General features: G+C 44.7%; 1 protein-coding gene across 4 annotated transcripts in view; it reads left to right on the forward strand.

Moving 5' to 3' along the window:
• ahdc1 (AT hook, DNA binding motif, containing 1) overlaps nt 1–26,188 on the forward strand; it is a 295,652-nt gene that overhangs the window by 41,463 nt on the left and 228,001 nt on the right. The window contains exon 1 of one of the 4 annotated variants that reach the window (XM_063034907.1): nt 3,109–3,887. The exons of the other annotated variants lie outside the window; for them this stretch is intronic. The gene's annotated coding sequence lies outside the window, so the exon portion shown is untranslated. Of the gene's footprint in view, nt 1–3,108; nt 3,888–26,188 lie in introns of those variants that run through there. 4 annotated transcript variants of the gene reach the window in all.

Raw genomic sequence — 26,188 nt, forward strand, 5'->3', positions numbered from 1 at the left:
CACTTGCCCAACATTGAAATGTTCCGATAACCAATGATCTCATTTTAAGGACTTTTTATTTGTTATCTCATGTTCTCATTATTTATTGTTATTTGTATTTGCATAGATTGTTGCCTTCTGCACTCTGGTTGATCTTTCATTGATCCTGTTATAGTTACTATCTTATAGATTTGCTGAGTATGCCCACAAGCAAATGAATCTCAGGGTTGTATATGGTGACATATATGTACATTGATAATAGAACTTACTTTGAACTTTGAAATTTGAACATTTTAAAGTTGTCATGCTGAGGACTTGATTTCCTAGGGAGTGCAAAAGCACCTTGTGCATGAAGTCAGATAAACAAACCTTCTACAAATCTCTTAGTTATATAAGACCATAAGACAAAGGAGCAAGAGTAGGCCATTCGGCCCATCGAGTCTGCTCCGCCATTTTATCATGAGCTGATCCATTTTATCCTATTTAGTCCCATTGTTCCGCCTTCTCACCATAACCTTTGATGCCCTGGCTACTCAGATACCTATCAATCTCTGCCTTAAATACACCCAATGACTTGGCCTCCACTGCTGCCCGTGGCAACAAATTCCATAGATTCAGCACCCTCTGACTAAAAAAATTTTTTTGCATTTCTGTTCTGAAAGGGCGCCCTTCAATCCTGAAGTCATGCCCTCTCGTACTAGACTCCCCCATCATGGGAAACAACTTTGCCACATCCACTCTGTCCATGCCTTTTAACATTCAAAATGTTTCTATGAGGTCTCCCCTCATTCTTCTGAACTCCAAGGAATACAGTCCAAGAGCGGACAAACATTCCTCATATGTTAACCCTCTCATTCCCGGAATCATTCTAGTGAATCTTCTCTGTACCCTCTCCAACGTCAGCACATCCTTTCTTAAATAAAGAGACCAAAACTGCCCACAGTACTCCAAGTGAGGTCTCAATAGCGCCTTATAGAGCCTCAACATCACATCCCTGCTCCTATACTCTATTCCTCTAGAAATGAATGCCAACATTGCATTCGCCTTCTTCACTACCGACTCAACGGAGGTTAACTATATGGGACATATTGTTTTGTTGGTAATTTTTCTTTTCTTTTTAGTGGTATTCTGTAACTGATTCATCATTATCATCATCACTCTGTGCTGTGTTGTGGATGATCATGGTCTTCCATCAGTCTTTAATCTGAGAGGTTCTAATAAGACCCCTTTCATGCCTTTGTTCTTATTCTTTTCTCTTTCCATGACCATGACTGTTCTCGGCAAATATTTCTACAGAAGTGATTTGTCATTGCCGTCTTCTGGGCTGTGTCTTTACAGGATGGGTGACCCCAGCCATTATCAATACTCTTCAGAGTGTCTGCCTGGTGTCAGTGGTCACATAACCAGGACTTGTGATGTGCACCAGCTGCTCGTACGACCATCCACCACCTGCTCCCATGGCTTCACGTGACCCTGATCAGAGGGGTTGGGGTGGGGCAGGGTGGCTAAGCAGGTGCTGCCCCTTGCCCAAGGGTGACCTGTAAACTGGTGGAGGGAAGGAGCACTTTACACCTCCTTTGGTAGAGATGTATCTCCACCCCATCATCCCAAAATTATCCTAAAATATTGTTTCATGAGCAATATAGATTTTGTGTCCAGCACTACTTGGGAATATTTACCAGAATGCTGCCTGGATTAGAGAACATCTCTTAGAGGACAGAGTTGAGTGAGCTAGGGCTTTTCTCTTTGGAGCAAAGGAGGATGATAGGTGACTTGACAGATGTGTATAATATGATAAGGGACATAGATAGAGTGGACAGCCAGAGACTTTTGCCAGGGAGAAAATGGCTAATACAGTGGGGCATAATTTTAAGGCGATTGGAGGAAAGTATGGGGGGATGTTGGTGGTGTTTTTTTTTAATATAGAGTGTAGGGTGTGTGGAACACACTGTCAGGGGTAGTGGTAGAGGCAGATACATTCGGGAATTTAAGGAGCTCATAGATATTCTCATGGATGAAAGACAAATGCAGCGCTGTGTGTGAGACAAGGATTAGATAGGTCTTGGAGTAGGTTAAAAGGTTGGAACTTCATCATGGGCTGAATGGTTCAAAGTTTATGTCACCATGTACTGCCATCTACTAGTAACTGCATATACTACCATCAGACTCTTGAACAAAAGGGGATACCTTCACTCAACTTCACTTGCCCCATCATTGAAATGTTCCCACAACCTATGGACTCACTTTCAAGGACTCTTCACCTCATGTTCTGGATATTTATTGCTTATTTATTTATCACTATTATTTCTTTCTATTTGTATTTGCACAGTTTGTTGCCTTTTGCACACTGGTGAACACTCAAGTTTGTGTGCTCATTCGTTGATTCTATTATGGTTATTGGATTTATTGAGTATGCGCACAAGAGAATAAATTCCACGTTTGTATGTGGTGACATAGATGTACTTTGATACTAAGTTTGCTTTGAGCTTTGAACTTGAGATTCCTTTTCTTGCATGTATTTACAGGAAAGTAAAAAGTACAATAGAATTTATGAATAAAGCTATACATAAAGACTGGCAAACAATCAAGGTGCAAAGGAAGACAAACTGTGCAAATAATAAAAAAAAATACTGAGAATAAACACGAAAAAATCTGCAGATGCTTGAAATTCAGAGCAACACACAGAAAATTCTGCAGGTGAGGCAGTATCTATGGATGTGAATAAGCAGTCGACATTTCGGGCTGAGACGTTTCTTCAGGACTGGAAAGGAAGGGGGAGCACACTGGATTAAAAAGGTGGGGGAAGGGGAAGAAGGATATCCTTTCCAGTTCAAAAGAAGGGTTTCAGCCCAAAATGGTGACTGTTTACTCCTTTCCATAGATGCTGTCTGACCTGTTGAGTTCCTCCAGTATTTTGCGTGTGTTGTTTTAAATGCTGAGAACATGGGTTGTAAATTCCTTGAAAATGAGTCTGTACATTCTGTGATCAATTCAGTCTCGAGGTGAGGTTCTGTGGTCTATATGTTGTTTTATTAGTAATTTCTCTTTCTTTTTAATGGTGCTCAATAAATGATTGGCATTCACAGAACGATTCTGAACTACTGTTTTGTGAGCAAGGTTGCGTTTGTGTCCAGCACTCTTTGGGAGTATTGGGAGTGAGAGTGCTCGGCATCCTTTGTTCATCAGCAAAGTTGCTCTGTTGTACAAAACTGTACATCGTTCAGTTTAGGCAGCAACTGTGTGGGAGGTCAGTAATGAAAAACAAAAAAATGCTGGGAATGCAGAGTTGTTCAGGCATTGTCAGTGCAGAGAAAAATACAGCCGACATTTCAGGTTAATGACCCTTGAAACTGCGAGGATTTAGAGATGAGCAGTCTTGAAGATGCAACATAAGTGGGGAGGGGAGGAGGAAATAAAAGTGGAGGTGTGTGATAAAGTGGCGTCCAAGAGAGATTAACCGATGAAACGGATCATTTTATGTGTTGGAGTGGATGCATCATACGTGGTGAAAAAGTAGATGTGTGACAAATGAAGAAATAAGACATTTGCCAAGGGAAGCAACAAGTGGGAGCTGCAGAACGTTTGTCTGAATCACTGAAGGAGAATTTTAAAAAAACATCCTGGAGATCTGAAATAAAAGATGCTGAAAATTCTAATGCTTTTGAATTCTTGAGCTACAGAGGAGGGACAAGAGACTTCAAATGCTGGGATCTGCAGGAACACAGTGTGCTGGATAAAGCCAGTGTAGAGGGGGAGGAGAAACTGTTGACATTTTGGATTGAGACCCCTCATCAACACTGAGTGGAATGGGAGATGGTCAGCATGTTGACTGGTGGACCGAAAATTCAGATTCAGATCCTGGGATGGGTGTGGCACGGGTGCAGACACACCCAGCCCTGAGACACCAGGTAAGGTCATTTGAACCCAAACAATTGGTTTATTGATCATTACAGAATGTGTCTCTGGTGCTTCCCATTTCCTTCCCGATCTCCCCAACTGTGATTTCCCCTCTCCCCAACTGTGATTTCCCCTCTCCCCAACTGTGATTCCCCTCCTCCCCAACTGTGATTCCCCTCCTCCCCAACTGTGATTCCCCTCCTCCCCAACTGTGATTCCCCCTCCCCAACCGTGATTCCCCATCCCCAACCGTGATTCCCCATCCCCAACCGTGATTCCCCATCCCCAACTGTGATTCCCCCTCTCCCCAACCGTGATTCCCCCTCTCCCCAACTCTGATTTCCCCCTCTCCCCAACTGTGATTCCCCTCTCCCTAACTCTGATTTCCCCCATCCCCAACCGTGATTCCCCCCTCCCCAACCGTGATTCCCCCTCCCCAATTGTGATTCCCCCTCCCCAACTGTGATTTCCCCCTCCCCAACTGTGATTTCCCCCTCCCCAACCGTGATTCCCCCTCTCCCCACCCGTGATTCTCCCTCTCCCCAACTCTGATTTCCCCCTATCCCCAACCGTGATTCTCCCTCTCCCCAACTCTGATTTCCCCCTCTCCCCAACTGTGATTCCCCTCTCCCTAACTCTGATTTCCCCCATCCCCAACCGTGATTCCCCCCCTCCCCAACTGTGATTCCCCCCTCTCCCCAACGGTGATTCCCCCTTCTCCCCAACCGTGATTCCCCCCCTCCCCAACCGTGATTCCCCCCTCTCCTCAACTGTGATTCCCCTCTCCCTTCCCCAAAGGCGCTACAGGAACCTCCGCTCCCACACCAGCAGGCACAGGAAGAGCTTCTTCCCTGAGGTTGTGACCCTGCTGAACCTCACATCACAGTGCTAAGCAGTATTTCACCCATATTGTACTGTCTCAGTACTTTTCTATTTGTGTGCTGTAGCACTTACTTTTTATTCGCAGTTATTTTGTAAATGACACTATTCTTTGCATTTCTGGTCGGATGCTAACTGCATTTCATTGGCTTTGTATCTGTACTCGGCACAATGACAATAAAGTTGAATCTAATCTAATCTAATTTCCCAACCGTGATTCCCTACTACCTGTCCCCTCCCACTCACATTCCGCAGTAGAGACTCCTATCCGAATCAGATTTATTATCTCTTACATATGTCATGAAATTTTATTTTAGCAACTGCAGTACAGTGAAATACGTAAAATTACTACAGTACTGTGCAAAACAAACACACCAGGGATGTGCTGGGGGTAGCCTGCAACGTGAGAAGGGGGGGGGGGGGAAGAGTGGGAGTGGTTTCAGAAACTGGGAAGTGCAAGGTGCTGAAATGAATTGTAAAGGGCCAAAGATGATGGCAGGAAAGGTTTGTGGCAATGAATTCCACTGATTCACCACCTTCTGGCTAAAGAAATTTTCCTCTTCATCCCTGTTCTAAAGGGATGTCCCTCTATTCCGAGGCTGTGCCCATTTCTTCTAGACTCCCCCACGAGAGGAAACATCCTCTGTATGCCCACTCTGTCTAGATCTTTCAATATTCAGTATGTTTCGCATTCTTCTAAACTATAGTGAGTACAAGCAAGAGCCATCAAATGTGTCTCATACATTAACCCTTTCAATCCTGGGATCATTCTTGTGAACCTCGTCTGTACCCTGTTCAATGCCAGCATGTTGACTTTCTTAGATAAGGGGACCCCAACCAGCTCACATTACTCCAAATGTGGTCTGACCAATGCCTTATAAGCAGCACAGCCTGGTATGGAAACACGAATATCCTTGAATGGAAAAGCCTACAAAAAGTAATAGATTCATCCTGGTCCATCACAGGTAAAGCCCTCCCCGCCATTAAACACATCTACACGGAATGCTGTCGCAGAAAAGCTGCATCCATCATCGGGACTCCCGCCCACGCAGGGCATGCTCTCTTCTCGCTGCTGCTGTCAGGAAAGGGGTACAGAAACCTCAAATCCCACGCCACCAGGTTCAGGAGCAGTTATTATCCCTCAACCATCAGGCTCCTAAACCAGAGGGGATAACATCACTCACCCCAACACTGAACTGTTTCCATAGCCTATAGACTCATTCTCAAGCACTCTTCATCTCATGCTCTCGATATTTATTGCTTATTTATTTATCATTATTATTCTGTTGCGGTTTTTTTGGGGCATTTAATTAATTTATTTATTTAGTGATGTGGTGCAAAGTAGGTGCGAGCCACATCACCCAACCCCTGAGAAATGATTAACCCTAACTTAATCATGGGATACTTTACAATGACCAATTAACCTACCCAGTACGCCTTTGAACTTGTGAGGAAACAGCAACAGCCAGGGAGCGAGACCCACGCATTCCACGGGGAGGATGTACAGATGCCGCCAGAATTGAGCTCCAAACGCTGGAATACACTGAGGTGCAATAGCATCACGCTAACCGCTACGCAACTATGGTGCCCTGCCAGTTGCACGTTTACTGTGAATATCCGTAAGAAAGCAGATCTCAGTTGTATATGGTGACGTGTATGTCCTCTGACAATAAATTTACTTGGAAATTTATATAGAACATAGCACAGGAAAAGGGCATTCGACCCACAATATTGTGCCGAACCAGCTAAAAAACAAATCAAAAACACCCAAACTCTAATCCCTCCGACCAGCATCGTGTCCATATCCCTCCATCTTCCTTACATCCATGTGCCTATCCAACCGTCTCTTAAAAGACTCTAATGTATTTGCCTCAACCACCATACCAGGCATTGTGTTCCAGGCATCCTTCACTCTCTCAGTTAAAAAAGTTACCCCTTGTATCTCCCCTGAACCTACTCCCTCTCGCCCCACCGAACCTACTCCCTCTCGCCCCCCGAACCTACTCCCTTTCGCCCCCGAACCTACTCCCTCTCGCCCCCAGAACCTACTCCCTCTCGCCCCCCGAACCTACTCCCTCTCGCCCCCGAACCTACTCCCTCTCGCCCCCCGAACCTACTCCCTCTCACCCCCCCGAACCAACCCCCTCTCGCCCCACCGAACCTACTCCCTCTCGCCCCCCCGAACCAACCCCCTCTCACCCCCCGAACCAACCCCCTCACCCCCCCAAACCAAACCCCTCTCGCCCCCCGCGAGCCTACCCCCTCTCGCCCCCCCCGAGCCTACCCCCTCTTGCTCCCCTGACTCTTTGAAGCTTTTCTCGCCTTTAATGCATAGGGAATCAGATAATCTCTGTCCACTCTATCCATGCCTCTTATAACCTGTGAATCTCTAACAGACCTCCCCTCAGCATTACATTCTTGCTGTTGTATTCCCGTCCTCTGGAAATGGAATGAGACCCCTAGCATGCATTGCCGGGTTTTAACGTGGTTCAAATTAAGTGAGGTGTGCTGGACTGCAATGTCAGCACCACTTCAGTGCCGTGACAATCCGCCCAGCTTCTTTCCTCCCTGAAAAGAATTGATAACTAAGGCAAAGGTGATCTATTGTGGGCTTCTGCCTCCTGAGCTGCAGAAGGTTGTACTAAGCAGATGCATGGCAGAGTGCTTGTATTATTATTGCTCATTAGAGTCATTTAAATTCGTGTTCATACAGTGGCTTTCTTTATGTTCAGAAAATCTTTGTCACAATGTGATTTGTATCACAGGTAGATCCACTATTCTTTGTTGGAATAATCTGAGGTGTACTGAAAAGAAAATACTGAATTACTGAAATAACTTGTTCTATCAGACTGCTTCATATGTTTAACAGTGGCAGAGAATTCGTTGTTAAATGTCTGTGTGGTGACGATGTCCATCACATCTCCACAGGCTGACAAATGTGTAGTTGCAGGGACCACTATTTAAGACCAAATATTCATTATCAGAATCAGGTTTAACATCACCGGCATATGTTGTCAAATTTGTTGACATTGTGGCAGCAATACATAATAATAGATTTTAAAAACTGTGAATACAGTATAGTTCAATAAGTAGTGCAAAAATAGAAATTAAAAAGCTAGCGAAGTAGTGTTCATTGATTCAATGTCTATTCAGGAATCCAATGGTGGAGGATTGTTCGTTATGCGCCATGTCTTTTGCGGGATGGAGATGTGTCTCTACCAAGGTGAAAGGCTCCCCTTCCCTCCAGTAGCTTTCAGGTCACCCTTGGGCAAGGTGTAGCATCTGCTAGCACATACCACGAGACCCCCCACCAACTCAGCTCCCGAACAGGGTCGTGTGAAACCATGGGAGCAGGTGGTGGATGGTTGTATGAAAAGCTGGTGCATATCCCAGGTCCTGGTTATGCGACCATTCACGCCAGGCGGACAATCTCTGATGAGTGTTGATAATGGCTGGGGTCACCTGTCTACCTGTCTTATAAAGACGAAGGCAGTGACAAACCACTTCTGAAGAAAAAAATTGCCAGGAACAATCATGGTCATGGAAAGACCACAATCACCCATGTCATATGACACTTAATGAATGGAATGACCAGTGAAATGCACGATGGCGTCAGTGACCAAGGACGTCTGGGGGCAGCCCACAAATATCACCACACTTCTGGTGCCAACGTAGCATACCCACAACTTATTAACCTTAACCTGCACATTCTTGGAGTGTGGGAGGAAACCGGAGCAACCGGAGGTCACAGGGAGAACGTACAGACAGCGGTGGAAACCGAACCCTGGTTGCTGGCGCTGTAAAGCCTTGTGCTAATCGCTCCACTACGGTGCTGTCCTGTAAGAAAAGTTAATCGGGATATGGCCAAGTGCAAGTGAATGGAACGGGTTCTGATCGCTGGCTCTGTTAATTGTTACACTAGCCCCTCCTACCATGCCATTATTTTTCAAAATAAAATGAAACCCATGGCACTGAATTCCCCACGTTGTTACTATCATCTCAGTTTGGAGTGATATGATCCATTGCAGGAGCTCGGAGGAGTCAGTATGTAGTATCAGTAAGGTTTAAACTTCAAAGTCAAGATTCAAAGTACTTTTATTTATCAAAGTAGGTATGCAATATACAACCTGAAATTTGTCTTCTCCACACTCAGAGCCATGAAACAAAGAACAAACATGGAACCAACCTGTTCAAAGGAAAACATCAAACATCAAACCCCCCTCCTCCCCTCCTGTGCAAATGGCAACAAATAAAAACGAGCAAAAACACAGAATATAAAAACACAACATCGAAAGGCATGTTTCAGTACAGTTCAGCTCTGTGTTTGTTATTAGCAGGCCACCTTGATTCAAAAATCGCCCAAAAGTAGTAACAGAAAAGGAGCGACTAGAACTGCAACACATCATAAACCTCAGAGTCCAAATTTACAGTCTGTGTTATTGAAGCCTATCAAATGGTGAAAGGCCTTGTTAGAGTAGATATGGAGAGGGTGTTTGCTATGGTGGGAGAGCCTAGTACCAGAGGACACAGCCTCAGAACAGAGGGGACTTCTTTTACAGTGGAGATGAGGAATTTCTTTAGCCAGAGAGTGGTGAATCTGTGGAATTCTTTGCCACAGGCAGCTGTGGAGGCCAAGTCATTATGTATATTTAATGGAGAGGTTGATAGATTCTTGATTTGTCAGAGCATGAAGAGATATGGGGAGAAGGAGATTAGGGCTGAGAGGATAATTGGATCAGCCATGATGAAATGGCAGAGCAGACTCAATGGGCCAAATGGCCTAATTCTGCTCTTGTATCTTATGATATTGCTGTGTTTCATCTGGCATGATGAAGTGTGTCCCGGGAGGGGTTGGATCAATCTTCGTCTGGCATCTCGTCCATAGCCGTTCCAACATGAATGGCCCTGAGTTGGCACCGCCTGATGGAGTCCTTGAAGCACACAGCCTCCGCACAATATCAATGTCCGCGTCGGTTAAACCTTGCTACGGCACCATTCGCCGACAGCATCGAGGGAGAGGGAGAGATCACTCAAACCCAAGGACCTACCATCAGGAAAGCTCGAAGCAATGAAATGGATAGTTGTTAGAATTAACACAACGTGGCATGGGGACCAAAGTCCATTGTGAAAAAGATGTTCATTTCATCTGTACATGGAGTCTTCTGAGAAAGTGGTATTTCTCCCAGCTGTCTTGGCCAGAGGCCTAAGCGATGTGCTGGATTCCTTCTCTGACTTGCATTTATCCAGAGCCTTTAATGTAAGGAACTATTATCTCCAAATTTGACACAGACCCACATAGGGAGGTATTTAGGAAAATGGGTAAAGTGGCCAGATGATTATCTTGCAGGAATGACACTGCAAGCAATGAGTTTGAACGCCGTTACTGTACCTTGTGGGTATGTAACATCCTTGCAGTATAAAAAATTCAAAGTAAGTTTATTATCAAAGTACATATGTCACTATACAGTGCTGTGTAGAAGTTTTAGGCACGTATATATAGCAAGGGTATCTAAGACTTCTGCACAGTACTGTTTTTGTCAACATGGAATGGAGAGCGAGTTTGTAAATCTGTTGGAAGCAAAGGCAGTTGGGAATGGAGAGGGTGGAGTGCCACGAGTGGGTGTGGAACAGGTGGCAGAAAAGGTAAGCCGGGGCGGGTAGCACGAATGGAGACTTACCCAGCCCTGAGACAGTAGGCAAGGTCATTTGATATCGAACAATTGGTTTATTGATTATTACAGATCATCGCTCTGGTGCTTCCCACTCCCTCCCCTCTCCTCTTCCCCTTCTCCCAACCATGATTCCCCTCTCCCTGCCCCCTTCCCACTTTCAGTCCACAAGAGACCCATATCAGAGTCAGGTTTATCACCACTCACGTATGTCATGAAATTTGTTTTTGTGCAATACATAAAATTACTATAATACTGTGCAAAAGTCTTAGGCACCTTAGCTATATATATGTGCCTAAGACTTTTGCACAGTACTGCATATGCCACTATACGGTTCATTTTCTTACAGGCATTCAAAGTAAATACAAAGAAACAGTAGAATCAATGAAAGATTGCACATAAAGATGGAAAAACAAGATGGCGCTGGTAGATACATGGCAACTTAATACGAGAAACTCACAAAGCTTCTAGATATGCCTCTTGTGCACTATAAAGCGGCTTTTCAGTCCCAAATTCACATGACCCTTTGTGGAAATGTTTTCTATGATGGAGAAGTCTTGAACCAGAGGGCACAACTTCAGAATAGCGGGACATCCACTTACAACAGAGATGAAGGGGAATTCACAAAAAAAACATGAGAAAATCTGCGGACATCCAAAGCAATGCACACAAACTGGAGGAACTCAGCAGGTCAGGTAGCATCTATGGAAAACAGAAAAGAGTAAACAGTCAATGTTTTGGGACAAGACCCGAAGAGGAATTTTTTCAGCTGGAGGGTGAATGAATCTTTGGAATTCATTGCCACAGGCGGCTGTGGAGACCGGGTGATTGGGTGTGCTTGAGGCAGAGGCTGATAGATTATTGATTAGTCTGAGTGTGAAAGGTTACGGGAAACAGCCAGGAGAATGGGGTTGAGAGGAAAACAGAACAGCCATGGTGAAATGGCAGAGCAGACGTGATGTGTCAGATAGCCTATTTCTGCTCATATGTATTATGATCTTATGGAAACACACCAGCCAGGCCCAGTTGGCACGGTAGCATAGCTTTTAGTGCCACCCTTTGCTGCATCAGCAATCACCAATTGGGATTCAATTCCTGCCATTTTCCATAAGGAGATTGCACATTCTCCCTGTGACAGCGTGTATTTCCTCTGGATGCTCCTGTTTCATTCCACCTTTCAAAGACAAACAGAGTTAAACAAATGCATCTGTTTGAAGGTTCCTAACTGTAGGAAAGATATCAGTAAGATTGAAAGAGTGCAGAGAAGATTTACTAGGATGTTGCTGGGTCTTCAGGAGTTGAGTTATAGGGAAAGGTTGAACAGGTTAGGACTTTATTCCTTGGAGCGTAGAAGAATGAGGGGGGATTTGATGGAGGTTTTACAAAATTATGAGGGGTATAGACAGAGTAAATGCGAGTAGGCTCTTTCCACTTAGATTAGGAGAGATAAATATGAGAAGATGTGGCTTTAGGGTGAAAGGGGAAAGGTTTAGGGGGAACTTCTTCACTCAGAGTGGTGGGAGTGTGGAACGAGCTGCCATCTGACATGGTAAATGTGGGCTCACTCTTGAGTTTTAAAAATAAATTGCATAGCTACATGGATGGGAGAAGTCTGGAGGGTTATGGACTGGATGCAGGTCAATGGGACTAGTGGAATAAAGTTTTGGCACAGACTAGAAGGGCCAAATGGCCTGTATTCTGTGTTTTAGTACTCTATGTTCTACTAGTTAGGGTTAGTAAATTGTCGAGCATGCTAGGAAGCGTAGGAAGCTTTGCGATATTTTCAGGCAACCCCGAGCACATCCTCAGACTGCGTTAGTCTTTGACGCAAACAAAGTATTTCACTGCATGTTTCAGAATACATGCAACAAATAAAGCTAATTTTTAATCTGTTCTGTTCTGGAAACAACGATTGAAGCTCCTTCCTTGGTGAATTCTGGATTGAAATTTGAGTAAACAAATGAAGTCTGGAATAAAAAGGTCATCTCAGTAATACTGACCATGAAGTGTTTGCTAATACTGTTCAGTCCCACCCTTGCTCTGTCTGAGACTTCAGACCCGCAACTGACCTTTGGTGTGGCTCGGCAAGGCACTGGGTTGTATGAGACAGCAGCCACGGAGGCCGCAGTTCAACAAGACAGCTCGTCAGCAAGTCCTTGGGAGGTGCCGGGGATGGAGAATTAAAGGCATAAACTTGGGGGGAAAAAAGCAAAACATGGTGGCTGGAATAACAACATGATCTAAACCAGGGGTTCCCAACCTTTTTTATGCCATGGACCCCTATCATGTACCGAGGGTTCTGAGGACCCCAGGAGGAACTCCTGATATAAAGTGCCCCTCGGATTCTAGTAGTTCTGCTGAAAGTTAATCTTGATATTTCAGGCATTTCTGGCAGTGTCCAATTCCCTTCGAACCCAAATGCCACCTGGGTGGGATTTGAACTCATTTCTTTGCACCCAAAAGCCCAGGCTGTTACTCCACCACCAACAAGCACCCTGCAGTCCTCTGTTAAGATTCAGATTTTCAGATTTAGATGTATTTATCACAACATACAGTGGAATGTGTAATTTTTGTGTCAACAACCAACACACCCAAGGCTATGCTGGGGGCAGCCCGCAAGTGTCGCTACACGTTCCGGTGCCAACATAATGTGTAATGTGCCCACAATGTTCAGCAGAGCAACACAGAACTCAACAAGCAACAAAGCAACAAGAGTGAACTGCAAGCCCCTTTCCTCCATCCCTCCCATACCAACTTGCTGGCAGAATTCAATTTAATGTCTGCTTGCGCCTCCTTGGAGCAGAGAGGGAAGAAGAGAGAGCGAGTCAGATCTAGAAAAGGACTTGATAAAGTAGACAGAGAAACAATACCCTTTGGTGGAAGGACCAAAAGCCAAGGCGTGTAGGGGAAAGGTAAGAGGCAATAGAACCCAGAGTTGAGTAGGGAAATCAATCTTTTCCCCGGAGGGTTTGGGTAAACAGTGGAGACAGATTGTGACATTTGAAGGGAACTGTGTCTTTACTTGAAAGAAAAAACACTTGCAGAGTTAGGGTAATAAATTGGACACCCATAAGACCAGAAGCGGAATAAGACCATTCGGCCCATCATGTCTGTTCCACCATTCTATCATAGCTGATTTATTTTCCCTCTCAGCTCCACCTATTTCTCCCCATAATCTTAGAAGCCCTGGCTAATCAAGAACGTATCAAACTCTGCTTTAAATACACTCAATAACTTGGCCTCCACCGCCGTCTGTGGCAACGAATTCCAAAGATTTACCACCCCCTGGCTAAAGAAATTCCTCCTCATCTCTTCTGAAGGAACGTCCTTGTATTCTGAGTTTGTGCTCGTTGGTTCTAGACTCTGCCACCAATGCAAACATCCTCTGCATGTCTACTCTATCTAGGCCTTTCAATATATAGTGTATTTCCCTGATCATTCTAAATTCCAGCCCACAGCCATCAACCACACCTCATATAGTACTGTTCAAAAGCCTTAGGCACATATATATAACTAGGGTGCTTAAGACTTTTACACAATACTGTAGTCATTTTATGTATTGCACTGTACAGCTGCCACAAAAAAAAATTTATGACACGTGAGTGATGATAAACCTGATTCTGATATGGGTCTCTATCGTGGACTGAAGAGTGGGAAGGGGGCAGGGAGAGGGGAGCCATTGTTGGGAAAAGGGGAAGAGAGAGGAGAGGGAGTGGGAAGCACCAGAGAGACATTCTATCATGATCAATAAACCAATTGTTTGGAATCAAATGACCTTGTCTAGTATCTCACATCTGGGTGTGTCTGTACCTGTGTGACCATCCCCCACCCCTGACACATCTTCGCTGCCACCTGTCCCACACCCCTCCCGCGGTGCTCCACCCTCGCCATTCCCAACTTCCTTTGTTCCCACTAGATTTACAAACTCGCTCTCCACTCCACATTGACAAATACAGTACTGTGCAAAAGTCTTAGGCACCCCCTAACTATATACAGTATACATGCCTAAGACTTTTGCACAGTACTATATGTTAACCCTTTCAATTCCTGAGTTCATTCTCGTAAACCACCTCTGAACTGTCTCCATTGCCAGCATATTCTTTGTTCTTCAGTACAGGGCCCAAAATTGCTCACAGATGCAGTCTGACCAATTCTGGTGTGGGCTATTGGCACCAGATATCTGTTGTCTTTCTTGTAGCCATTTTGTGTGCCTTTCAAAGGGTAGGATTTTATTATTGAACTGTTTGTTGTGCAGTCAGTAATTTCCCTGTGAAGCATTGAGCTCTTGACCCCCCCCCCCAACCCCTTTATCGAAGGAGATTATCAGCCCAGCTATGCTGAATGTACAGGAGAATTTTTTCCCTCCTCTAATTCCTTTGTTGTTATTATTTTCCTTTTGAATATTCTGCCAAATTATTTAGTTTAGCAGGTGTGAGCTGCTGGTTTAGTTTTGGGCGGTTAATCCAGTTGTTAGACAGATGCAGAGCCTGCTTGAAAGGGTAAACACTGCAGACTAGACATCGTCTACGAACTGACTCTGTGCTCTGCTGTAGCCTCGATGGCTTGTGTAGGAGTGGAAATGTAACAGTGATTTTTATTTCACTGGGTTCCGGGGCCATGTTTTTCGACTGCTGCAGCACTTGCTTGGTATCTGGCCAGCAGCCATTTTGTTGTACACATTTTTTTTTGCTGCTCGAATGTAACTGCATGCACCTCTGTGTAGTCAAGGTAACTGAGAAGTACCTTGTGCTTTTTTGGCTTTGGTTCAGGTTTAGAGATTGGTCAAAGGCTGCCAACCACACATTTTGTTGGATATAGTGCATGGTCTGGGCTGATTTCCCTTTGCATTGTCTGATTGTTTCGAAGCCTTCATGACTGGAAGTACTCCCAAATTGTACTCATTATTATTATTATTTTAAAAATTGGGCCCTGTATGTGCTTATCTGTTTGATGTTTGTTGTAAGAGTATTTTAGTCACAGAAAAAAAAGAATTCTTCAGAGATGCAGGCTTTCAGAAGTAAAGATGATTCGACACTGAAGTGATTATCAACAGGGGAGATGGTTAATGTGAGACAGGTAGCTAGAGCAGACAGCATAGCACTAATTATCAACAGAGCCTAGGGATTGCAGAGACGAGCTCAAAGGTGAGACCAAATTCATCGAGTAAGCATTTTGCATGCTAGAAATGTGCATTTAAATTGCTAAGAGTGGGTGCCTTGAAATTTCAAAGAGCCTTGTTCTAGAAAATTGCAGTTCGCCATGAGCAGGTTTTAAAATATACCATACAGTATATCAGCCTGGTTCTTCGTGGCCACATCAGATCGCTGCAAACTGAATTGTAGGATAACTAGCCAGAGTGCGGGCGTTTCTGCCCCACACAAGATGCTGACTGGATTAGAGAGCAGGTCTCATGAGGATAGGCTGAGCGAGCTAGGGCTTTTCTCTTTGGGGCAAAGGCGGATGAGAGGTGACTTGGCAGAGGTGTACAAGAGGATAGGTGTTTGAACTAAACTAATTCAAAGGAAAACGAGAGCCAGGAATGAGAGTCTTAAGTTTGTTCCTTAAGCGAGGCGTGTACTTATCACGTGGTAAGGTAATAGCTTATGCAGTTCACGTGTTTTTACATATAATCTTTAATGAATTATGTGAACAACAAACAATACTTAATGGAACAATATATTTACAATATTACTCAAATATTACTGAAATGTTAAATACACAACAGTAAGAGGCATGGATCGAGAGACTTTCCCAGGGCAGAAACGGCTAATACAAGGGGGCATAATTTTAAGGTCATTGGGGGAAAGTATAGGTAGGGATGTCTGAGGTAGGTTCTTTACACAGAAGTTTGTTAGTGTGTCAAAGATGCTGCTGGGGTGGAGATAGGGGCAGAAACTTCGGGGGCATTTAAGCAACTCAGACACATAGGTGATAGGGAACTGGAGGGTTATGTCGGAGGAAAGGGTTAGATTGATCTTGCAGTAAATCTTATAGGGTTAGCACAACATTGTGGACCAAAGGGCTTGTGCTGTACTGGTCTATGTAACCAGGTTTCAGTTTGGTAGTTCCTGTTGGACATTTATCCCATGCCTTGGATTTGATACACAGCCCAACGTTGACCAGGAGGTTTCTCTCTGGTTTCCCTGCTCTTGGCTAAACTCTGTAAGAGTTCACGTGTCCAGTACTGAGTGTTCTGATGCAGAATTTTAAAAATGTGCATCTGTACCTCTCTTTGGGCTTAATATCAACTGAGTTACACAGTGAGGTGGTGCTTCATTACAAAATGTTACTCGGTATTGAAGAGCTGTTGTGATTCTGATTGCTATTAATGAATTATCATGAGTTTGAAATCTAGTTCCCCAGGCATCCGTGTCATTAACACTGAACAATGTAATGTCTTTGTGTTACAGTCCTTAAAACCATCACAGTAATAAATTATCCCTCCCTGTGATTTCTAATTGGATGACTATGACTGACTGTGACATGGGCAGTAGTTTTATTGGCTTCCTCTCCCCTTCTATCTCATGCAATGCTTTAGACCAGGGGTTTCCAACCCTTTTTTAAGCCCTGGAGCCTTAACATTATCGAAGGGGTCTGTGGTCCCCGGGTTGGGAACCCCATTTAGACCTACACAACACAACCCCATTTCTCCTCAACCCTATTCTTCTGCCTTCTGCTCGTAACCTTAGACACCTTTACCAATCAAGAACCTGTCAACCTTTTCTTTAAAGACCAGTGACTTTGCCACCACAGCCATTTGTGGCAATGAATTCCACAGCATCGCCACCCTCTGGCTAAAGAAATTTCTCCTCATCGCTGTTCTAAAGGGTCGGTCTACTAGTCTGAGGCTGTGTCCTCTGGTCCTATACTCTCCCACTATAGGAAACAATCCCTCCACGTCCACTCTATCTAGGCCTTTCAATATATGGTACGTCTCAATGGGATCCCCCCCTTACATCTTTCTATCTCAGCAAGTACGGCCCAGAGTCATTAAATGTTCCCCAGACTTTCATTGTCACCATCATTATGTGCCATGCCATATGATGTGGGTGATCATATTCCCATGACCATGATTGTACTTGAAAAATTTTTCTACAGAAATAGAATGCCATTGCCTTCTTGTGGCCAGTGTCTATACAGAACGGGTGACCCTCAGCCATTGTCAATACTCTTCAGTGATTGTGAGTCATCAGTGGTCACGTAACCAGGACTTTTGATATGTAAACACGAGGAAATTTGCAGATGCTGGAAGTTGAAGCAACACACTCAAAATACTGGTGAACGCGGCAGGCCAGGCAGCATCTCTAGGAAGAGGTACAGTCGACGTTTTGGGCCGAGACCCTTCGTCAGGACTAACTGAAAGAAGAGCTAGTAAGAGATTTGAAAGTGGGAGGGGGAGGGGGAGATCCGAAATGATAGGAGAAGACAGGAGGGGGAGGGATGGAGCTAAGAGGGAGGAAAAAAAGGGAAAATGAAAATAAATAAATAAATAAATAAGGGATGGGGTACGAAGGGGAGGTGGGGCATCGTATCCCTTTTGCCAATCAACTTTCCAGCTCTTAGCTCCATCCCTCCCCCTCCTGTCTACTTTGGCAGAGACGTATCTCCACCCGGTCACCCACCTTATACAATTAAACCTTTCATTCCTGGGATAATTCTCATAACTCTCCTCTGGAACTTCTCCAGTGCCAGCATATCCCTTCTTTAGTCATCTTTCACTTTCACCATTCCTACTCTCCTCTGTCCCTCACCTGCCGACCACCCCCCTCACCTGGATCCACCTTCCAGCTCTTGTTCTTCCCCATCAGCCCACCTTTTTCTGCCCCCTTCTTTTCCAGTCCTAAAGAAGGGTCTCGGCCCAAAACATTGACTGTTTATTCATTTCCACAGATGCTGCCTGATCAGCTGAGTTCCTCCAGCATTTTGTGAATGTTGCTTTATATTGGCTCTCTCCCTTCTTTCCTTCCTGTCCAGATGAAGGGTGTTGACCACAAACATCAACTGTATTTTCCTCCACAGATGCTGCCTGGTTCAGCATCCTCCAACATCTGGATCAAGTTACTTTACTCAGAGTGGTCAGTGCCTGGAATGCACTCCTGAGGTGGTGGTAGAGACAGATGTGTTAGGGACTTTAAGAGACTGTTAGATAGGCACAGGGTTACTTCTCTAACAGAGGAGGTGTAAGGTGTTCCTTCCTTCCGTTAGACTGCCGGTCACCCTTGGGTAAGCTGTGGCACCTGCTTAGAACCCCCCCCCCCCGCCGCCCCTGCCGATCAGGGTCACGTGACGCCATGGGAGCAGGTGTAGAAGGATGCTTCATTGCTGTTTCTTTAACAATTTTTTTTTGACTAATCGGAGTTGTTAGCCCTGCACTGAGCCCCTGAACCTGGAGGACCGGTGGACCACTCTTAGTCTGGTCTCCACCCTTTGACCTTCTTTGGCATGGGTGACCCTACCAAGAGCCAAAGCATAAAGCCCTGACTCCAGCCAACAAAGTTCTTCGGGTCACTGAGGCACGCAAGCCTCCAAACCCCATGATAACGTCGTGGTCCTCTTAGAGGAACAGAGTTGATGGTTGGAGGCAAATATGATAGGGGCATTCAAGCAACTCTTGGATAGGCAGAGGAGTGTGAAGGAAATGGAAGGCTATGAACATAGATAGATAGATAGATATACTTTTATTGATCCCAAGGGAAATTGGGTTTCATTACAGCTGCACCAACCAAGAATAGAGCATAAATATAGCAATACAAAAACCACAAACAATCAAACAACAAAATGCAAACTATGCCAGATGGAAAGTAAGTCCAGGACCAGTCTGTTGGCTCAGGGTGTCTGACCCTCCACAGGAGGAGCTGCAAGTTCGATGGCCACAGGCAGGAACGACCTCCCGTGCCGCTCAGTGTTGTATCACGGTGGAATGTGGCCGAAGTCCAACAGTAAAAAGTTCAATATCCGGTCTACAAACATGTTCCTCGATCGTAATATGACCCGGATTGCACCATCTGTTGTTAAACAGAACAGTAAGCACCCAACTCCTTTACGCTTACTGCTCTCAGTGCACTTCCGGTCAGCCCGAACAGTCTGGAAGCCGTCCATGGAAAAGTTTTGATCGGGTATGTCCTCGTGTAGCCCTGTTCCAGTGAAACACATAACACTGCACTCCCGAAATGTTCTCTGACGCCTGGCTAGCGCCGTGAACTCGTCCATTTTATTACCCACTGAACTCCTCTTCTCCATAAGTCTGTGTGTCTGACATTGTGTAGGCAAAAAGGAATAGTTTAGTTGGCTGTTTGATTAATAATTTAATTGGTGTGGCACGACATTTTGGGCCGAAAGGCCCGTTTCTGTGCTGTACTGTTCTGTGTCCTATGTTCAAAGTGGAAGATCTGGGAAACGGAAGCTGGTTGAAAGAATGTCACTACATAACAAAGATGGTAGGAGGAAAATAAGATGGGGGCATTCAGGTGGCCCTTAAAAAGGCAAAGGAATGTGGGGGAAATGGAGGGATATGCATATTGTGTAGGCAGAGGGGAGTAGTATAGTTGGCTATTTGATTACCAATTTAATTGGTTCAGCACAATATTGTGGGCCGAAGGGCCTGTTCCTGTGCTGTAGCAGAATCTCTTGTGTTAACTATACGCGTCATCACTTCTTCAGATTGACTGGATGAAATTTCCCTTCTTCGCAGGAACTTTTCCCTCAAGGTGCATTGCAGTTTGGCGAACACGTCATCCCACTGAAGACATTGAGTTGATTGAGGGTTTTTTACATTGGCTTCTGCTCACCTGCTCTAATTAGTGTGACTGATACGATGCAAATCAGATGCAGGCTGTCAGAAGACGTGACATCTTAAAGTGATCCATTAGGACTAATACCTCAGAAAATTAAAACTAATGGCTGTTTAGACATTTATTCTTTTATCTTTTATAATGTGCTGCATTTAATTATACACAAGAGCCTCCTCAGTGAGGATAATGGGGTTGGCAAATTATTGCCAGTTCTCAATATTGGGTCTACCTTTCCATGTGCTATGGAACCCAGCTGCTGAATGGAGTGAGGACATTTCTGAGTGACCCACCTGAACATCATGTTGGGATATCAGGCTAGGTCGAAAAATAATTTGGATTAATAGCAATGCACACTCTGGTAACTTTATTAGGTACAGGAGCGGAACCAAATATGGTCTTCTGCTGCTCTAAGCCATCCACTTCAAGGTCCGAAGTGTTGTGCGTTCAGAGATGCTCTTCTGCACACCACTTGTAATGTGTGGTTATTTGAGTTGGCTTCCTGTCAGCTTGAACCAGTTTGGCCATTCTCCTCTGACAACTCTCATTAACAAGGCATTTCCACCCACAGAGCTGTCACTGACTAGATGCGGTGTTCTTTGCACCATTCTCTGTAAATGCTAAATATTGTTAATCATGAAAATCCCAGGAGATCAACAGTTTCTGAGATACTCAAACCACCCTGTCTGGCACCAACAATTATTCCATGGCCAAAGTCACTTAAATCACATTTCTTCCCCATTCTGATGTTTAGTCCGAACGACAACTGAACTTCTTGACTATGTCTGCGTGCTTTTATGCATTGTTGTCACATGATTGGGTGATTAGATATTTGTATTAACGAGCAAGTGTACAGGTGTATCCCAATAAAATGAGTGATGGATAAGGGTTTCTCCTGTAAACATCCTGTTGAGTAACAGAAATGTGGATAATTGGAAATTCAGTGGCAAGCTCTACTTAAGAATGGATTTGTCTTTGTGATGGTACAATGAGACTTTGCGAAATTGACTGCTGGGGAGACAGTCTCAGAAGAAAAGATGAAACTTGGCGTATATCCACTGGGGTTCAGGAGGTGATCTCACTGAGTGTCTGGATTCTGATTGGGATGGTGTTTTATCTAGCTGGGGAGTTGAGTAACAAACAGCCATGTCTCAAAGTAAGATCATTTAGGGCTGTGATGAGGAACACTGAATCACATAAGTAATACACAAAATGTTGGAGGAGCTCAGCAGGTCAGGCAGCATCTATGGAAGGGGTTCTTAACTGTTTTTATGCTACAGGCCCCTTTGGGCAGTCCAGTGAAGCCTCTGGACCTTGTCTCAGAATAATGGGGCGGCACCATATCGTGGTGGTTAGCATAACACTGTACAGTACAGGTGGTCTTGGTTCAATTCCTGCTCTGCTGCCTGTGAGGAGTTTGTACGTTCACCCTGCGGCTGCGTGGGTTTCCTCCGGGTGCTCCGGTTTCCTCCCACAGTCCAAAGATGTACCAGTTGGTAGGTTAATTGGTCATTGTAAATTGTCCCATGATTAGGCTGGGATTAAATTGGGGGATTTAATAACTTCAATTCAATTCAGTATAATTGTTATTTAACCATACATGAGTACAGCGAAACGAGACAGCATTACCCTGGGGTCAAGGTGCAAAGACACATTATCAGCAGTCTCACACAGTAAGCACACACAAGGTCACAATCACTTAATAAGAGGCTTTGAGGCTCAGTCCTCGCCCTGACGACCGATTCCCGCGAGGCAAATCCGTGGCTTTGAGACCTAGTTCCCACTTTTACAAGTACATATAAAATATTAGTAAAAACACAACCAGACAAATGTAAATGTCCAGACCCCTCAGTCCGTTGTAAATCTTCAGTCACCACAACTGCGCTACACCTCCCCCGGTAGAGCACGATGGCTCTGATGCTTCTCCGGCGGCTAAAAAGCAAGCGACCCTGCAGCCTGAGGCCCGCGTCCATTGAGTGCTAAAAAAACCTGCAGTCGCCACAACAGAACTTGTTTTCTGCTGAACAAAACTCTGGGAGGGTAGCTCCAACTCCGATCTGGACACCGTGCCACACCACCCCCCGGTGAAGCACAGCAGCTTTGTCCCCCTCACTCTGGGCGGCTGCAAACAGGCAACACCGTGGCTTCAGGCCCAGTGCTTGCTGTGACTGAGGATTAGGCTCCTACTACCCACCCCTACTTGAATCCAATAAATCAGTGAATCGAACTTGTGGCGTACCAGATTAACAATGTCCAAAGGGGTCTTGCGATCACAAGGAAAGCGACCGTGACGACCACTCGCTATTTGAATGTGAGCCTCCATTGATTCAGGCAGCAACACGTTGCACAGCTCCTTCATTATCTCAGCCAGTGAGCAACTCACTGATGGGTAGACCCACAGTCCTTTGAGTTCTTAACGTATAGCAGGATCTTGCGGTTCTTCAGCATATGTTTAAGTAGAACGGTAGCACCTTTTGTTGACCCCTTAGAAGCTGCTGCGACCTGTCACACTGCCATCTTACCAGAAGCTCTGGCAAGGTAATTCAATACTATTAATATATTTAAATATATAAAATAAAGTACAAAGGATTACAAAAGAAACCAATTATATTGAAATCTCTCTGAGGCCTCCGTAGGTCAAAGTTGACCAGGGATATTGCATTCTAGCTGTCTCGTTATGCAAGCCAGGGCAGTAGGATTTAGAGAGCAAGCTGTTGCCTGTGTAGCAGGCTTCCCCTCTCCACACATCTGATGACCTCAAAAGATGGCAGAGACCAATACAGTTTGGCACCAGCAGCATCACAGGAGCTGCCAGTCAGCATCGAACTCAATGTAGGACTGCCTTAGGGACTCCAGCTCTGGATTTTTCCCTCGGGGTTTACTCCCAAAGCCTTTCCCGTGAGTGGGTATAGCCACAAGTCAGCAGAGGTTTGAGATCAGAGGTTTCCTTATAGATGAGCTGCCAGCCATGCCTGACGAACCCCATCTGCTGAATCGACTAGTTTTAAGGCACCAGTAACCCACATTTGCACCTTCTCCTGTCAGTAGAAACAGTTTCGCCGGGCTTAGTCGCTAAGCCACATGTGTAAGCCAGGAGCTGGATTTGGTTGTCAGAGGCTATTTGAGTTGCACGCCATTGGGAACATTTAATAGGTAGTGGGAGCTTATCCCCTCTACCACCCCCAGCTACAACAACCTTAAGGAACCATGTTGAAATACAGTTATCAAAATAATTTAAAAAATTTGTTATGTCATAATATGTGCTTTTGATTAACACATTAAATAAGACTGTACACTTAAACTATAGGCAGTTTTACTTTTTAAATACATATCAGTGTGAAGACTGGTGTTGCCTAGCCCAAAGAAGAACACTAAACTTATGGGGTGGTCTTTAACAAAGCTACACGCATGTCATGTTGGACATTCAATCGATTTTAATTTTTTTTGGAGTGTGGAACGGGCTGCCAGCACAAATGGTGGATGTGATGCACCTTCAATTACTCCAAAAGACTGAAGTAGGGTAAATACTGAAAGGCTTTTATTTGCGGTAAAATGTGACTTCCAGCATGCTGAGTGTCTGCCCCTGGACTGAGGAGGAGAAGCAGGGCGAAATCACCTTTATTCAGGGGTCTGTGGGAGGAGCCACAGGGGCAGTCAGCAGAGGGGCGTGTCCAGACAGGTGACCCAGTTACAACATAGATATATGGTTTACCACAGGATGCAAACTCAATGTCAATGTTTAAGAGAAGTTTGGATAGATACATGGATGGGAAGGTGCAGGTTGACGAGATAGTTTAAATAGCTCAGCACAGTCTAAATGGGCCAAAGGGCCTGTTTCTGTGCTGTACTTTTCTATGATTCTATGTCATTACATGGTACATTGAGATAAGACAAGGTAAAACAGTAACAAATCAGCATAAAGTGTTACAGCTACAGAGAAGGTGCAGTGCAGGTAAACGATAAAGTGCATGATCCTCACAGGTAGATTGTGAGGCCAAGAGTCCATGTCCAAGTTGCATGCCATCTTGGACAATGTCTCCCGTCCACTACATAATGGACTGGTTGGGCACAGGAGTACATTCAGCCAGAGACTCATTCCACCGAGATGCAACACAGAGCGTCATAGGAAGTCATTCCTTCCTGTGGCCATCAAACTTTACAACTCCTCCCTTGGAGGGTCAGACACCCTGAGCCAATAGGCCGGTCCTGGACTTATTTCCTGGCATAATTTACATATTACTATTTAACTATTGATGGTTTTGTTACTATTTAATATTTATGGTGCAACTGTAACGAAAACCAATTTCCCCCGGGATCAATAAAGTATGACTATGACTATGATTTGTTCAAGAGTCTGATAACAATGGCACAGAATGTGTCCTTGAGCCTGGTGGTAAGTGCATTCAGGCTTTTGTATCTTCTGCCCAACGGGGGAGGGGAGAAGAGAATCTCCGGAGTGGGTAGAGTCTTTGATTATGCTGTCTGTTTACCGAGGCAGTGAGGAGTGTAGAGAGAGTCCATAGAGGGGAGGCTGGTTCCTGTGATCTGCTGAGCTATGTCCACAACACTCTGCAGTTTCTTGTGGTCACGTGTGGAGCAGTTGCTGTACCAATCCGTTATGTATCCAAAGTATCCCACTGACCAAATTACAGAGTTTTGCACAGTTTGTATATATATTTTGTGAATAAATTCATTTTTAAATAACAAAAATTTTTTCTCTACTGTATAGTCTCTCACAGATTTCACTTGTATCCCTCCTCGTAGAGGAATCGCAGTAATTTTCCATCAGTGTTACCTGACTGTAGCCCTTGGTGACCTCCATCACTCTTCTGAGCTGAGAACTCTCCACTCCCTTCCCGGTGACACGGTCCATTAGCCTCTCGGCACCATTCTCTCATTAAACCAGAGCCATCACTGCCTTCAGGAATGTCTGTTTCCCCCACCTGTGGTTCTCTCCAGTTGCTGCACGTCGAAGCGTTGGCAGCTGTGAGATATTCGACTCGAGATTTCCAGTAACGTCTGATGTTTTCTGAAGTAGTTTGGCATTACCCTAGAGACCTTGACAATGCAGCTTTTTAAATCACCCTGTCTAATGTCGAGCTTTATTAGAGCTGTTTAAACAGCATTAAGGGGACATGCAACACCAATTTAACACTGCGAAAAAGCAACATAGACGAATTTCTAAGCCATGACATCTACTTGTGGGTAATCTCACAAGCAAGACAAAGTGCAGTGCAACACCATGATTTTATTCAAAATCTACACCTCTACATTCCAGGGAATGCTTATTCTGTGAACCATATCTTCTTTTGATTAGGTACAGTTACCTTGTTCTGTTCAGTCTAATACAGAATAATATTAACGATTCTGCAAAATGATTATTTAACTTTTTTGTGCACCTGAAGGATGTTGATAAACTTGAAGAGTCCCTTGATAGACCAGAGACTTCCTCATTGAGGAACAAAGGTGATCATAATGAGACGCAGTGGGTCTTGAGTTATCCCACTTTTCTGGGAAACTGGAGGAAAAGTGTAAAATTATGACATTTCCAGAACTTAATTGTGCTGGACAACTGGGGGAAAGATGGTGAAAATGTAATATTTCCAGGACTTGATTTAGAAGGCTGATGATGAAGGGATACAGACATTATAAAGCACTGATGAGGCCTCACTTAGAGTATTGTGAGTGGTTTTGGGCCCTTTATCTTAGACCATAGGAGCAGAATTAGGCCATTTGGCCCATCAAGTCTAGCCCATCATTTCATCATGGCTGATCCAATTTTCCCCTCAGCCCCAATCTCCCGCCTTCTCCCCATATCCCTTCATGCCCTGACCAATCATGAATCTATCACCCTCTGCCTTAAAAGACTTGGCCTCCACAGCTGCCTGTGGCAAAGAATTCCACAGATTCACCGCTCTCTGGCTAAAGAAATTCCTCATCATCTCCGTTCTAAAAGGATGCCCCTCAACGAGGTTC

The sequence above is a fragment of the Mobula hypostoma genome, chromosome 28 (genome assembly GCF_963921235.1).
Source record: "Mobula hypostoma chromosome 28, sMobHyp1.1, whole genome shotgun sequence".
NCBI lineage: Eukaryota > Metazoa > Chordata > Chondrichthyes > Myliobatiformes > Myliobatidae > Mobula > Mobula hypostoma.